This window comes from Schistocerca gregaria, chromosome 5, assembly GCF_023897955.1.
Source record: "Schistocerca gregaria isolate iqSchGreg1 chromosome 5, iqSchGreg1.2, whole genome shotgun sequence".
NCBI classification, from domain to species: Eukaryota; Metazoa; Arthropoda; class Insecta; order Orthoptera; family Acrididae; genus Schistocerca; species Schistocerca gregaria.
In genome coordinates this window covers 601,539,486-601,557,453 of record NC_064924.1, presented here as the reverse complement: position 1 = coordinate 601,557,453, position 17,968 = coordinate 601,539,486, and the positions used below count along the sequence as shown (strand labels likewise).

Genomic DNA, 17,968 nt, shown 5'->3' with positions numbered 1-17,968 from the left:
ATTTGTTATACAGTATAACTAGTTCTACATTTACGTATGTACTCTGAAAGTCACCATATGGTGCATGGCAGAGGGTGTTTTGTAGCATATTAGTAATTTCCTCTCCTGTTCCACTCTTAAATAGAGTGAGGGGGAAAAACTGCCTATGTACTTCTGTATTAGCCCTAATTTCTAATTTATTGTCTTTGTGATATGCAAAATTTACATTTGTGGTGGTAGAATTGTTTTTCAGTTAGCTTCAAATGCTGGTTCTGTCAAATTTCAATAATTTTTTTGTGAAAAGAATGCCATCTTCCATACTGTCACTCTGATTTCAGTTTTGAAGCTTCTCTGTAATATTTATGTGTTGACTGAACCTACTGTCAACAAATACAGCATCCTACCTCTGAATTACTTCAATGTATCGTTTTAACCTGCCCTGGTGCGGGTCCCAAACACTCAAGCAGAATGAGTTCTACATGTGACCTCCTGTATAGATGAGTGACACTTTATTAATAAACCAAAGTTGACCAGTCACCTTCTCTACTGCAATGCCTATATGCTCATTCCACTTCAAGTCACTTTGCAGCATTACACCTAGAAACTTAATCAATGTGACTGTGTCAAACAGCACACTACCCATGCTATACTCAAACATTACGGATTTGTTTCTCCAACTCATCTGATTTAACTACTATTTTTCAACAATTAAAGCAAGCTGCCCTTCATCACACCAACTATAAATTTTGTCTAAAATATCTTGCATCCAGCTACAGTTACTCAATGTTGACACATTCATATACACCACAGTGCCATTTGTAAATGGCCACAGATTGCTGCTCATCCTGTCTGTCAGATGATTTATGCATATTGAGAATAAAGTAGCCCTCTCACACTTCCCTGGGGCACCCCTGATGATACCATAGCCTCTGGTGGACAATTTCCATTGAGGGCAATATATTGGGTTCTTTTACATAAGAAGTCCTAGAGGCACTCATACATCTGGGAACATAATCTGTGTGCTCCAACCTACGCTAACAGTCTGCAGTTTCCAGAAATCTAGAAATATGAAATGTGCCTGTTGCCCTCCATTCGTGGTTCACAGGATATCTTGTGAGGAAAGGGCAAGCTGAGTTTTGCATGAATGATACTTCCTAAATCCATGCAGATGTGTTGACAAAAGGTTCTCTACCTCAAGGAAAATTCTTCTATTCAAACTCAGAATAAGTTCAAGAATTCTGCAGCAAACTGACGCTAAGAATATCGTCTGTAATTTTGTGAGTCTGTTTGTTCACCCTTATTATATACAGGAGTCGTCTGCATTTTTTTCCACTCATTGGGACTTCACACTGGATGATAGATTCACGACAGATGCAATCTGAGTAAGAGGCCAATGTCACAGACTCCTCTCTGTAAAACTGAATCATGATTCTATCCAGATTTCGTGACTTACTTGTTTGCAAGCTGTTTCAGTTCCGCTCTTCACCAGGGAAGTCTATTAATGTGCCCTCCATACAGAAGTCTGTGTGACAGTCAAATGATGGTATGTTTGTACAATCTTCCTGAGTGAATGATTACGTAAAACTGAAATTTAAAACTTCAGAATTATGAAAAGAATAGACTGCTACTCATCATGTAGAGGAGATGCTGAGTCACAGACAGGCACAACAAAAAGACTGCTAAACATGTGAGCTTTTGGCCAAAAGGTCTTCTCCGAAGAAATACAACACAAACAAATTCACGCAAGCGCAACACACACACACACACACACACACACACACACACACACACACACACACACACACACACATACACACACACACTCACTCACTCACTCACACGACCACTGCCCCCGGCCACTGGGGGCTAAGTAGGTGGCAAGGGGGAGGGATAGCACAGTAGGGGTAGGGGATGGTACAGTGCTGCAGCTGGGTGCATCCTGTTCACTAATAACATCAGCATATTGTGTACTGTATCCAGCCCAGAAACTTTGCGGTCAAAAGCAGAAAGTTCTATGAATATATTTTCTGAGTGGTTCACTGAAAACAAACTCATTGGAAATACTGAAAAAACAGTGTGTGTCAACTTTCATTTATTTCCTTCATCTAATCAAATGTCTATCGAAGCATGATCAGAAAATGAACCCCTTGATAATGTAAGCAATAAAAAAATTTTTGGTCTGTGGGTTCAGCAAGACTTAGAGGTTGGACACACTTACAAACGACTTGTCCAGAAAACTCTCGTCCATGTGCTGCAGCCTAAGAATATTAAAGCCAAGCAAAAGAACAGCACCACAGACATACTGAGCACAGTCCAGTCACTGCTTCATTATGGTATCGTTTCTGGGTACACTCAACTCACATTGTAAAGGTTTTTAGAATTTAAGAAGAGACTCTAAGAATAATTTATGACTCTAAGAATAATTTATGGCCTTAAAAAGATGAAGTTCTGTAAATTTCATTTTACTGAGCTTGGCATTCTGAATGTTCCAAGCTTGTTCATTTATGAAACTGTCCTGTTCACTAGAGTCTCCCTGTTGAAAACAGGCAAACTAACAAAGAAAAAAATGTGCGCAACTGTTGTACCAGAGGTAAATCAAATACACACTAAAAATATCACAGAACAACACCCTGTCAGAGGAGCATAATTAACATTGGTGTAATACTACACAATAAGATACCAGAGGAAATAAAGACTGCTATGTATCCAGTATAGAAAATTAAAATAAATGCATTTCTAATAAAGCACTGTTTCTATTCTGTAAAAGAATTTCTGATTGTGTAACAAATTCACCTGTTATTTCCTAATACTATGTATTACTACAACTTTTGTTTGACCTGTCCAATTTCAAGTGTACAGTTTATGCTGTATGACAAAACTGGACCAACAAAAAACCAGTCAACAGATGTGGTGGGGACAGGACAGAGCAGTTGTTAAGTGTAGTTAGCCAGTTAGTCGGAGGGAGCACAGCCAAATGTGTCTAATTCAGCATCTCTCTATCTGTAGCGCAATGCTTTGTTTTATACCTATTATGCAGTTATCTCTGTTTCTATAGAAGTTTCTTTACAGTGACTGTATACCACGGAGGATCTCTCCCATTATGAACTGTTCTACTGGGTACACATCTATCCAGTGCAAAGTTAACTATTCTTTTAAACTTGCTGTAATTCCTCTACATACTCTTGTCCTGTAATGACAGTTTCAAGTTCCTCATTGAGGTGTGACACTGCTGACTTTTTATTTATTTTGCTGAAGCTATATATCTTTCTTCTTGTTTTAGTTGTAATTTGCTAATCATTGTTGCCACAACCACAGAATGGTCATTGATACCAGTTTTGATGTGGACATCCTAAGATTAGATTAGATTTGTTTTCTGTTCCATAGGTCCATGCTGAGGAGATTCTCGTGGATGTGGAACATGTCAATATTTTTTTAAAGCTGAAATAACAATACTAATAGTATGAATATATACAATACATCATTTATTTCTATTAAAAAATTCGTCAATGGAGTAGGAGTTGGCCACTAGTAAGTATTTCAGTCTCCTTTTAAACTGATCTTTATTTGTAAGAGGTCATGTCTGTTTTTTTGCCATTAGATCCAACATATTTTCATTGTGAATGGGGTCCTAACTATTTGTTGTAGGTAGTTTTCAGAGATGGCATATATTAATGTTTCACAGGATGTCTTATCATGCCCATCACTAACAAAACTGTATTTTTTTCCAATTGTTGGATGATGCAGTGTGATTAGGGAACTTACAAGCAAATAAACTGAGGTTTTCTCTAAAGTTTTCAGTTACATCTGTAGATGAGTCTGATGTGTGACAGAAGGATCCAGTAACCATTTGGTGCCCACTCCTGATCAGTGGATTTGAGTGTATTGTCTACTGCGACAAATACTCCAACTCCATTTCCAGTTTGCCTATCTTTTTGATATACACTTTAATTTTCCCCAAAAATCTCACCGCTATCAATTTAAGATTTCATCCCACTTTCTGTACCAGTATTATGTGAGTAACATTGCTTTTCAAGAGTGCTTCAAACTCTTCCACTTTGTTTCAAGTGCTAAGGCAGTTTACCATTAGGATTTTAATACTGTCGCCTATGGGAGGCATTTCTTTCAGTCTTATACAGGTACGTCTGGGTTTCCTACAATTATCATAATCCGGACTGGATGGAGAGTCACCTAATCTAAATCCATTGTGAGCACCTCACACATAGTCAGCAACCTGAGTAGGAGCCTCTTATGTGTAGTGCACACCTGACCCATTTATGGGAACTGTACAGTTCTCAACCCTATAGTGCAAGTCCAGGAAGTGGCAGTGTGGCTTGTCACAGAATCTTCAAAGTCTCTGGTTCAGTCCTTCCACTTGACTCAGAACCAAAGAGCCATGATCAGTTCTGAGGACAATTCTGCGAATTGTGAGCTTTGTTGAAACTCCATGCACAAGGCTGGTCTTCTCAACCTTCTCTGTCAGTCACTGGAATGACTCAAGAATGACGTTGGAGCACAGACAACAGATATAATTTGTTCCATTTTGTGCCACAATCTGCAGCTGGCTGCATCCTGTTCCTGAATGGCTGATGGAATATCCTCTTCAACACGTTGAATGAGGCCCCCAGGCATACACAGTGAGTGCACCTGGTGTCCTTTCCTTCTTGGTTCCATTTCCCTAGGGGGAACCATCAACTGCAAAGATTAATAGACCTCTTGACCCCAGACAAAACAGGTTACCGTGAAACAGGTGAAATGAGTCCCAGTGGCTCAGTTTCAGTTTCAGTGAATGACAGCACCTCTAACTTGTTGATTTGGGGAATTGTTTACAACATCCTGGGTCCTCCCTGGTCCTCATCAACCCTGTACAGGACACCTAGACCTACCACTGACATACACTCACAATAAAGTGGATGAGTAATTACAGATCCTGTACTTTCTGCAGAGGAGACAGGATCCACAGGAGAGGACAGTGCTTGAGGTATCTCTGGTGCTGGTATCACAGATACATGACTCTCAGCAGCTCTTCCAACGCACCATTTTTCAGGAGCTGCCAATTATTTGACAGTAGTCATGGTAATTTTGAGCAGAATGTCAACCAACTCATCCTGTGTTCGAGAACAGTATTCACAGTGGGGCTGCAGTCTGGCTGGTGCAGTGTATTACAGGGCAGTGAATAAATAACTTTAAATTAAGCTTTCTGATTATCTTTTAATCTGCTGATCTAAAAAGTTGCTAATTTCCTAGAAGAATTGAAGTAAAGGCACAAATGAGATTTCTATTAAGGCAACACAGAAACCAGTGGTAAAAATTATGTTTCTTAAAAATATTTGAGGTTAATTATAATCATTAGCAAATTTAAAAAACAGAGTTAATTAATGATAAATATAGATGATATATAGGGCTGAAATTAACCTGAGTTCACCTACATCTGTTGCTCAGTCTAGACAATTTCACAATTAAACTCAGTTTATCTTGACTGAAATGAACTCTTCCTCTCCTATGTCATCTAATCTGTCTCTTGCTAAATTTGAGTGCAAAAACTTTCCATCTCAAACTACCACCTAGCCTACAAGATCACCATGTGGACTCCACAAGTACTCTTCTACCCAAGTAACTGCTTACTTTATGTAGAGCACTCCTGAATTATGGGGAATCCTACAATTCTTCACCCATAGGAACTGAGGATGGCCTCAATCTTCCTAGATCATCTTCAGATCTATGTAGTTATGTCAGAATTGTGTCTGCATCAGAACTACACTTCATAATACGTGACAGTATGTTTCTTCATCAGACTCGCACCACACACGAACATTTGATCTTGCAGTTTGTAACTAATGAGCAGTGTCACTCATTTTTTGATAAATGGGTCATATATGGCAGATACTCTTTTATTTTTAGATCTTTATTATTCTTGGTTCTGAAAGAAGTACATCATGAATCATGATGCTAAAGTTCCACTAGTTTTTGGCTCTGTGATGTAATCTCTGATAGGTAGGAAGAGAATCTATCTTTTCATCATGTAAACTGTTATGTCTTACTTCACTGTCACACTGACTACTAAAAAAGCTGTCCTGTGCTATTGATGCAACGCACTACTGTGCTGGTGTTATCCCAGCCATAACTACGAATTATAATGCAACTAACTGGGCTCTCGCTGGCAACACAGGAGCTCTAAACACACACACACACACACATGCAAGTTGTTTTCTTAGGGCCGTCCCTCTATCCTGCACTAGCCTCTTTCCCATCCTGCTGCACTTCCCAATGTACAACACACAACTGTCTGTACCCACAGATGGATGAGCTGCCTTTGCTCGCATAGCCATTCCTTTCTCCCTGCTGTATCTACCTATTCTTCTGCCATCCTAGACCATCCACCATTTCCAAGAATACCATCCAATCGAGTCAGGGGATAGCATCAGGACAGTAATCTTGTTGATACTACTTCCTTGGTTCATGAGCATCACATTGTGATGATACTCACCTGCTTTCTTTGTTTGTTGTCCTCAGGGTTGATGTACAGCATTGCTACACTGGCCAAAAAATGGGTTGTGGAAGTGCAACTACTGTCTACTGTAAATGATGTAGCTGACAGATGCACAGTTGTGTTTCACAGTCTTTTACTTTCACTGTTTAGAACCCCATATATTACACAGTTATATGACCAGTGCACTATAAGTTTACTTTCAATGAGCCTCATAAATAGGTTGCAGGCAAATATCCACATACTGCTACAATAGTTTCCTGTTGAACATCTATGAGCAGTAAAAGCCTAACCACACAGTTCTTGAAGAATAACAAGGTACGTATGGAACAGCCACTGTCACTGTTTTTACACACGGCCTAATTGTGTTACACTTATTTCATGGATGCATTGTTGTTGATCTAACCAACACAGATTCTTCATCTGAAACTTGGCTGTGGACTGACTGTCTCGAGACCAAAAATTGGGCCCTTATATATCATCACAATAACAGCTGCTAAAACTACAAATTGTTCAAAGTTAAACTTACAGAAATTACAATTTAAACTTAACTCACTAAATTAACAGAATACAACAAAAAATTGGTTCTTTTTTACAGTTTCTTCTACTATGGGGGTTAAGCCGAATTATTTGTTTAAATGGTGAAATTAACATATATCATTATGCAAACAATACTTTGGAAAAAGCTGTTAATTAATTTGGAAATAATTACGAGCCGGCTTTGCTAACATGTTTTTGAATAGAGCCAAATAAATCCTTTAAGAACACTATTAGTTGTTCCTCCAAATGTTTATAATTATTGTAGAATTTATATTTGTTTATAATTCAACAATGGAATTTAAGGTATGAAACAATTATTGATTTCACCTTATAACAAATGATACTAACTAGGCATAATCAAAATAAATTAGAAAATCAATTACATGCATAAAAGTAAGCACAAAATTAGGTCTGATGTTATGTTCTTTAAAAATTAGGGCCAACCTCTCTCTTTTATGAAAATGCAAATTATACTCACATTTGTTAATAGTAATTAGTCAAAAATGAAAAAAAAAATGAATTTAATGAGGCAGATGGCAAAACAAGAGGGGAAGTAAAAATATCCCAGCTTGCTTTGTCACAGCATCATATATATGCTCAATATTTCGACGAGAGAGCTGCTCGTCATCTTCAGGTGCTGACCAACGTGTTGCTGCAATGGCTTGCCAATATATACGCTGGCTCACTGTAGAATTGCAGGTGCCAAGTGCTACGGTATAACATCATCATAGACGAATCATAGAGCATGGCGACCTCCAGTGTCCCCTGCCATACAAGCGGGCCACGGGCTTCTCATTCGCGATGTGGGAAAAGTGTGGCCGCAAATAGCGGCACAGTGCAGGTGCGGGCAGACTGTTGGCACCCAGCTTAAATGTGTGGACTTTGATTTTCCATCTGTGTTGACTCAGATTCATTCGACTGCAGCCGACGATGCCTTAGTGCTGCCAGTGTTGGTTCCCATGCATTGCTGAGTTGAAATCCTGTGTGTCTATTGAGCAGGTCATTACTTATATGAATTTTGACTGCTTCTTTAGTGATGGAATCCCAGTATGTGGAAGTGGGCGAAAGGATCTTTGTCTCTCCATAGTTCATGCTGTGTCCTGTGTTAAGACAGTGGTCAGCCACAGCAAACTCTTCTGGCTGACCTTGTCTGGTGTGACATCTATGTTCAGCACATCTATCCTTAACAGTGCAACATGGCTGGCCAATGTATGATTTCCCACACTGGCATGAGATTTTATTTATCCCTGATCTCCTTAGACCAAGATCATGTTTAACAGAACCCAGCTTAGTTTCACTTGCACTGGAGAGCAGAAGGTACATTTTATTTGATGTTTCTTTAACAGCCTGCCAATCTTAAAGGACATGCTGCCAACATATGGTAGAAAAGCCATGCTCATGGAGTTCTCTGTTTCTTCTGGCTGTTCTGGAGCTTTAGTGCATGCAGGCTTAAATGTACTACGAATCTGTTTATCAGAGTACCTGATATGTGCAAACACAGAGCAAAGATGGCTAAGGTCTGCTGGTAAGCTCCCTGCATCAGAGATAATTCTGGCTGTATGAACGAGGGTCTGCAACAGACCACATTGTTGAGATAGGTGATGGCAACTTGTAGCTCATAAATACAGGTCAGTGAGAGTCGGTTTGCGAAACACACTGTGACCCAAGGAACCATCTTCTTTCCTGTGGACCAAGACATCAAGAAATGGGATCTCTCCATTTTTCTCCCCTTCCATGCTGAAGCAAATGCTGGGATGGAGGGAATTAAGATGTTCCAGAAATGCAGGAAGTGTTGTTGCTCTGTGTGGCCAAACAACAAAAGTGTCATTCACATAACTCCAGAAACATTTGGGTTTCAACACTGCTGACTGAAATGCTTTATCCTCGAAGTCTTCCATAAAAAGGTTAGGTACTATAGGAGACAAAGGGCTACCCATAGCATCACCGTCAGTCTGCTAAAAATATTGTTTGTTAAATAAATAGTATGTCGAGGTAAACACTTGTTTGAAAAGATGTAAGGTGTCCTCCTCCAACTTTGTTTCTATAAGTTGTAATGAATCCACCAAAGGCATTCAAACAAAGAGACCACGTTGAAACTCACTAAAATGTCAGTTGGTTCGAGACTCAAAGTCTTCAGTCATTGTATAAAATCTTCTGAGATTCAAATGTGATGTTCACATTTTCTTACTTGTGGGCTTAGAAGAGAGCCCAGATGTTTTGATAGGTAATACTTCTGGGCTCCTATATTGCTCATGATGGGGCAAAGAGGAGCCCCTTCCTTATGGATCTTAGACAGCCGATAGAGTTGTAATGGAACTGGTGCTTGTACTCTTAAGCTCTTTTTAAGATGTTCAGGAAACTGGCTGGATTCGAGTAGTGTGGATGTCTTCCATTGTACAGCATCAGTTGAATCCTTCTGGAGATGGTGATACACTGAGTCCTGCAGTAAATCTGTCATCTTGCCAAAATAGGATGTTGCAGGCAAAAGAACAGTAGAATTTCCCTTGTCGGCAGGTAAAATCATTATTTCTGTGTCTTTTATTAAGGAACAGAGAGCTTTCTTTTCTCCAGTGTTGATGTTCTGCTTTGGTGCAGGCATCCTAGTTGTGGCCCTGCGAGCCTCTTGTCTTATTTCTTTGGTAGTCTCACTCGGCAGTTTTGAGACCCCCTTGCTCAACAGCACTGATAAGATCCTTAATAGGCAAGGTCTTTGGAGTGGGTGAAATATTAGCCTCTTTTCCAACACCAATATCGCAGTGCCACTCATTTGTTTATCTGTGAGATTAAGCACAGCATGTCTACATGGTTTACATTCTTGCGATGATTGACGTGTAAGGCAATGGAATTTCAAAGTTGATACTATCTTCTCACCAGTCCTTCCTTCTTACTAATAACGTACTGTCACTCTCTATTATCATTCATGAACATTACAGCACAGTTCTAGCCACCTGAGAACTTCTGAATTCTGTTTTTGTTTTGTGCTGAACTGGTAATGGGTATGCTTAGTACATATAGAGTGGATAAGGTGAAGCAAAAACTGCTTCCTTACCATGTCCATTGTTCAGAATTGTTCATGTATTTCTTTTCTCATTCAGGAAAACAGGGAATGCTATTTGAAGGGAATGTTGTAATTTTGTGACACAGGAGTGATAAGATTGTCTTGTACATTTGGTGCTCTGCAGCTTGTAGAAATTGCGAATGTGTCACATTAGTAATTAACTGTTTGATGTAAGCTGCTTGTTGGTACTAGATTGTTTTACCAGACCAGTTTCAGTGATGGGTAATGCTTGAAACTAGTCCAGTAAAATAAACTGTGGTGGCTATCACCCACAACAACAACATCGTTGACCAGCCTAGTGAGTGAAACTTTGTGGAGCCCCCCCCCCCCCCCCCCCCCTCTCTCTCTCTCTCTCTCTCTCTCTCTCTCTGTCTCTCTCTCTCTCTGACAGTTTAGTGAGCAGTGTACTCTGTCCTTGTGTGGAAGTCTCATGTACATTGTCTTCAGTAAAGTGGTATTATTCTACACAGTAATTGTGTATTTGATATTCTACACCTGTACTTATCCCAAGTTTCCCCCTCGGTGAACCCATTGACTAATGACGACCATGTACAAGGTCAAATTCACACCAGTGGAGTTACAACAATGCCACCCACACATAACCACTGGCCACTGAAATTTGCATATCAGGCCAATGGTTTCTGTTCTGGCTAGTGCAGTGCTTCTCAAGTGACTCATACACCATCTTCAGACATCAGTTGTGCAAATGAAATGCTTCAATACTGTAGTTCAACTTACGATGTTAGTCACAAAAAATTGAAAGCCGCAAATGATGTACTATGGAATCCCATCAACATATCCTACCTGCAGAAACACTTTTCAATGACTTGACGCCAACATTCCAGATGCTCCGGATTCATTTTCACTCACCATGGGCAGCACATCTACTGCACCACATGTGAATTTCTTCAACCCACCCACAGTCCTGGATTTCAGACACAAACATGGCACATACCCAGTTTTGTCCTCACCAAACTCAAACTTGGCCTATGAATGTTGACAGTATATTTCTAATTAGTGGTGCTGTTAATAAACATTTACATCAGGAATATTCCAGTGACACACAGCAACATAACCCCATTGATCACGACAATGCTTGCCACCATGCACCACGGCAATTGCCTTGGCATCCTTCTTTACACACAGCAACCGAGTTCAACCAACTTTGCCCAGTAACTTCTGATTCTGATGACACTGCATCTTGCTGGAGCAACCACCTTCACACATCAACACACCCTGCCTCCCTGTGACCTGCTCCACATATGCACCTGTACAGAACATCACCAACTGCATTGGGCCTGGGCTAGTGCAGAATTCTGCCGAGCATACCACTCCCATGCACAGAACATCCCTATCCACATCACTTCCAGGTCTGGTCAGAATGTTGCCGAGCAAGCCATACTCTCACCTATGCAGAACATCATCAACCATGCTGCACCTTTGCATCCACCACATGTGCCCAAGTCCACTGCATCTGGGTAGAGCAACTTCTGTCAGCAGCATACAATGTACACGCCTGCTGCAGCTTAATGGAGTGACCTGCAACATCTGCAACTACATGGTTACTCTGCAGTTCACACTTAAGTGCCTGGCAGAGGGTTCATGTGTAGCAGAGCAAAGTTGAGATTATCCTACTGGCTCTTGTACCACTCCTGATTCCAATACATTTTTTTTTCTTTTCTGATCTCTTTTCAGTATTAGTGCATATAGAATAGTTATGTACAATGACTGAATTATTATCCATGCAGTTATTTCACAAAATTTCACTATTCACTGTAAAATTACCAATTTCTAATGATAAAAGCATAAGTTTGGAATTGAGGTACTGGTGGAAGTAGGGCTTTGAAGGGAGAACATGAGTTGTGCTTGGGTAGCTCAGTTGTAGAGAACTTGCCCATGAAAAGCAAAGGCCCCAGGTTCAAGTCCCAGTCCAGAAGACACTTTTAATCTGCTAGGAAGTTCCAATAGTATGTTTAGTTCATATAGAAACATTTTGATTACAGAAATGTTTTAATTTATGATACCTCTAAACAATGTGCATATCAAAATTCAAAACAGACAAAAATTGTTTTTTTCTAAGATTGACACAGCTTATTTGAAAATCCCCATGCTCCTCTTTCAAGCAAATGTCTTACTTTCTCTGAAAATTTGGTATCTCAAAAGTTTTTCGTATTTAATGTTTTCATGTACAAAAACATTCCATTGTTAAACAGTAATTATTTCCAAAATCCTGTGTTACAGTTTAGTAATTTTGATTTTTATGTTTACAAAACTGATGCCTTTAGTGCAATAACCTGTTAGTTTGTTAATTATTCCAATTAGAAAATTTCGTTTTCTCAAAAATTCTTGGCAATCCTTGGGATCCCCTATGCACATAATACTTCTCTCTTACACCATAGTACCTAGTATTTTGTCCTTTTATAGTTAAAAGAAGTTTGCTTTTTTGCCTGATGTGTCTTTGTATATTTTATTTTTTCTGTCTCTTATGTTAATATCTCAAATGTAATCTGTATATTGAGCAAGCAGTAAAGGAAACAAAAGAAAAATTTGGAGTAGGTATTAAAATTCATGGAGACGAAGTAAAAACTTTGAGGTTCGCCGATGACATTGTAATTCTGTCAGAGGCGGCAAAGGACTTGGAAGAGCAGTTGAACGGAATGGACAGTGTCTTGAAAGGAGGATATAAGATGAACATTAACAAAAGCAAAACGAGGATAATAGAATGTAGTCAAATTAAATCAGGTGATGCTGAGGGAATTAGATTAGGAAATGAGACACTTAAAGTAGTAAAGGAGTTTTGCTATTTAGGAAGTAAAATAACTGATGATGGTCGAAGTAGAGAGGATATAAAATGTAGACTGGCAATGGCAAGGAAAGCGTTTCTGAAGAAGAGAAATTTGTTAACATCGAATATAGATTTATGTATCAGGAAGTCGTTTCTGAAAGTATTTGTTTGGAGTGTAGCCATGTATGGAAGTGAAACATGGACGATAACTAGTTTGGACAAGAAGAGAATAGAAGCTTTCGAAATGTGGTGCTACAGAAGAATACTGAAGATAAGGTGGATAGATCACGTAACTAATGAGGAGGTATTGAATAGGATTGGGGAGAAGAGAAGTTTGTGGCACAACTTGACTAGAAGAAGGGATCGGTTGGTAGGACATGTTTTGAGGCATCAAGGGACCACAAATTTAGCATTGGAGGGCAGCGTGGAGGGTAAAAATCGTAGAGGGAGACCGAGAGATGAGTACACTAAGCAGATTCAGAAGGATGTAGGTTGCAGTAGGTACTGGGAGATGAAGCAGCTTGCACAGGATAGAGTAGCATGGAGAGCTGCATCAAACCAGTCTCAAGACTGAAGACAACAACAACAACAATTTCCGTAATACATGCGTCTATAAATAGGTGTTACATACAAAACCTTGGGAGTTAGTAACAAGTCATCAGTGAATGCTCAATCTACACTCCTGGAAATGGAAAAAAGAACACATTGACACCGGTGTGTCAGACCCACCATACTTGCTCCGGACACTGCGAGAGGGCTGTACAAGCAGTGATCACACGCACGGCACAGCGGACACACGAGGAACCGCGGTGTTGGCCGTCGAATGGTGCTAGCTGCACAGCATTTGTGCACCGCCGCCGTCAGTGTCAGCCAGTTTGCCATGGCATACGGAGCTCCATCGCAGTCTTTAACACTGGTAGCATGCCGCGACAGCATGGACGTGAACCGTATGTGCAGTTGACGGACTTTGAGTGAGGGCGTATAGTGGGCATGCGGGAGGCCGGGTGGACGTACCGCCGAATTGCTCAACACGTGGGGTGTGAGGTCTCCACAGTACATCGATGTTGTCGCCAATGGTCAGCGGAAGGTGCACATGCCCGTCGACCTGGGACCGGACCGCAGCAACACACGGATGCACGCCAAGACCGTAGGATCCTACGCAGTGCCGTAGGGGACCGCACCGCCACTTCCCAGCAAATTAGGGACACTGTTGCTCCTGGGGTATCGGCGAGGACCATTCGCAACCGTCTCCATGAAGCTGGGCTATGGTCCCGCACACCGTTAGGCCGTCTTCCGCTCACGCCCCAATATCGTGCAGCCCACCTCCAGTGGTGTCGTGACAGGCGTGAATGGAGGGACGAATGGAGACATGTCGTCTTCAGCGATGAGAGTCGCTTCTGCCTTGGTGCCAATGATGGTCGTATGTGTGTTTGGCGCCGTGTAGTTGAGCGCCACAATCAGGACTGCATATGACCGAGGCACACAGGGCCAACACCTAGCATCATGGTGTGGGGAGCGATCTCCTACACTGGCCGTACACCTCTGGTGATCGTCGAAGGGACACTGAATAATGCCCGGTACATCCAAACCGTCATCGAACCCATCGTTCTACCATTCCTAGACCGGCAAGGGAACTTGCTGTTCCAACAGGACAATGCACGTCCGCATGTATCCCGTGCCACCCAACGTGCTCTAGAAGGTGTAAGTCAACTACCCTGGCCAGCAAGATCTCCGGATATGTCCCCCATTGAGCATGTTTGGGACTGGATGAAGCGTCGTCTCACGCAGTCTGCACGTCCAGCACGAATGCTGGTCCAACTGAGGCGCCAGGTGGAAATGGCATGGCAAGCCATTCCACAGGACTACATCCAGCATCTCTACGATCGTCTCCATGGGAGAATAGCAGCATGTATTGCTGCGAAAGGTGGATATACACTGTACTAGTGCCGACATTGTGCATGCTCTGTTGCCTGTGTCTATGTGCCTGTGGTTCTGTCAGTGTGATCATGTGATGTATCTGACCCCAGGAATGTGTCAATAAAGTTTCCCCTTCCTGGGACAATGAATTCACGGTGTTCTTATTTCAATTTCCAGGAGTGTATGTCCAATATCTCGCATTCATCACGTAATTTTCAGTTGGTCATTGTTCATAACTCTTTATGCAAACTTTTATGTCTGCCAGGCACTATGCTGCAATGTCTCTTATCAGTCAGCCTGTGACTAGGAGTAAATACTTAAAGATCTATTCAAAACATGTTTACTTATGAGGCACATTTTAATCTTCACTATGCTGATTTTAGCCTTTGTAGGTTACTTACCTGTGATGTTAAGTTGATATAGTTACTTATGAACAAGCTGATTACTGAAAGTAAATTTAGTGCTAGTAAATGTAATGCTGGGTACATTATTTAATAGTGGTTCACCACATGCAGTAATCACAGGATGAAGATTAAAGAAGAATATCCAGAAGACTTAAGGGGCACAAAGAACTATGCAGTGAAGGTATATGTGGATTAAGTAAATCATTCTTGTCTCAGTTAAAAACAGGAATTCTGCTGTGAAGGTATCTTGCTAGGCAAATTCTTGGGGCCATTTTTCTTTATAGTTGGAATCAATGATTTTTCCAGTAATAGACATCACCACTAAGTTATCTGCTGTACACAACATGCTGCTTTAGTATTGTACTGTGCTATGCAGAAAATCCTGGACTTATTTCTGAACTGCTTTGCATCTAACAAACTGCTCTGCATTCCTGAAAAAGCACATTACCTTCTGCTAGGATTGTCTAAGTACATAGGATATATATCAGTAAAACATTTACGCATACATATTGACTCAGAACTGGACTGGGAGAAACATCAAAGTCTGCAGGTAAACTGCCTGAGTGTACTGTCTTCTACTGCAGAAACTGGCAGGCTGACTCACTGATGAGTAACTAAGAATGGTTTATTTCAGTTGCTTTCAGTCTCAAAGTTTTTTTATGGTCTGTTGCTATGGGGGCACTTTGGTTGTCACAGACATCCTAAAAATACAAGTGAAGGTACTTAGAATATTGTGCAAAGTTGGCCTGTTGGGTCAATCAAGCTATTCTGCAGCCATCCTAAAAATATAGAAGAAAGCATATAAATATGGTATCTGTTCTTTCGGATGTCCAATGATCTCTTAAGTGCAGATGCACTTTTATGGAAATTGGCAAAATGCTGCAAGTAATGAAGATAATGGGCAATGGCACTACATTTGTAGTGTGTACATAAATTGACAATGACCACTGTGTATGGATGGCTTACTGATCAGAGCAACTGCCTAGTAAACAGGAGACCCAGGTTCGAGTACTGGTCCACCACAAATTTTTAATTTTCCGCACTGATTTTTCATGACCAATGTCTGTAATTCATTTGTGACAGAAGAAAGTAAGTACAATAATGTGCAAAGCTGGTCCCAAGGAATATCATTCACCTCTCTTGTTCAACCTGAAAATCCTTGCAGTTATAAACATCTTTATTTATGCTACACTAGTTTATGTTAAGAGCAAGTACAACAAGTCTGAGAATAGAGTGGTTATCCTCCAGCCAGTCAACCAGCTTCAGAGCCATATTCTGGAATCTTTGTATCTACCAAGAATCCACCTACTATAATGAGCTTGTGGCTGGTGAGTCCATAGATTATTTTTGTCTGAGATATTTTCCAATTTCCCAAACAACTGTGTTGACAATAATACAGTATTCAGCAATCATGGCCAGAATACAACAATGAAATGAGTAAAGAAAACTGTCTAACCATACATTGGATGTGTTGTAGAGTAGGTAGGGTACAGGTACATAAATAAGAATTAGAACACAAGGAACCTCATCCGAATGGCCAGAAGACTCTACTCAAATTCCAGAATAATAATAAGTGGCATTGTTTACAGGATTTCAGTGAATGACAGCTATGTGCAGAGAATAAACAGCAACATTAAACAACAGTGAATTGAACAAGGAGTTGTTTTCATTGATCCCAACAAATTTCTAAGTGGAAAGTGTCTTGCCATCTGCATCTGAATAGGTTGGGCTCTAAAATATTCAGTAAGATGTTCATAGATACTTGCCAGGTCATAAAAAAATAAGGGAAACTGATAAGTAGGAATGGGGGTGAAAAACTTGTGCAGCATTAAGAAAGACAAAACCAAACTGTTATCAGGGAAGCAATGTGCTAAGCCCATAACTAATAGTCACAGTAGGTATGTTATCCACTGGAATATAAATGGTTTAAACACTGATGCTTCAAACAATGAAATCATTCTGTAAGAATGTGCAAATATTAGAGTTGTTTGTTTAAATGAGTACTGGTTTACTGAGGACACAATTAAAAACCTAAACAAAATAGGGAACTCCAGATTAGCAAGTAGTTTTTGCAGAAGAAACAAGTCATGTGGATGCTAATGTATACTTCTACATAGTGATATAGATTGTGGGACCAGCAACTGTTTTAATTATTTGAATGAAGAATGTGTTTTTGAGAGTTGTTAAGCAGAAATCTAAACTTCAAATTATGCTAGAAGACCTTTGTAGAGAAAAAAAGAACAAGAATTGTAATAGCTGCTGTTTTTAATATTGATAGTAGTTACACTTCAAGATTCACTGACTTAGTAAAGGAATATGGTTTCAAATTGAATTTCTTTGAATCTGCCATAGACAATGGGCAATCAGCAACCTGTATTGACAATGTTCTAACTAATTATGTGTATGATGATTTGTATAAATGTTATCTACATCTAGGTATTTCAGATCATCATGCATTGTTCATTGAGCTGCCACTGACAGATGGGAAGCTTACATGTATGAGAACCCATAAGAGCAGGAACTTTAGCAAAGAAAACATGGCCTTTTGATCACTATAGCTCAAGTGATGAAAACTTTGAAAATTTTGGTAATAGTTTTCTTGGTGTCTTTAATGAAACATTTGCACCTAGACTCTGCAGCAATAAAATAACAAATAAATTACAGTGGATTACCCAGGGCATAAAAATTTCCAGTGTAACAAAAACGCAACTGCACAGAGAACTAAAATAAACTAACGATACTAATTTCACTAAATATGTTAGACTCTATAAAACCATATTTAAAAGAGCTGTCAGGCCAGC

The 17,968-nt window shown here is 40.2% G+C and overlaps 1 protein-coding gene across 1 annotated transcript in view; it reads right to left on the bottom strand.

Moving 5' to 3' along the window:
* The window catches only part of LOC126272232 (synaptic vesicle glycoprotein 2B-like), a 239,420-nt gene that overhangs the window by 93,656 nt on the left and 127,796 nt on the right, over positions 1-17,968 (bottom strand). The gene's annotated exons all lie outside the window — the stretch shown is intronic.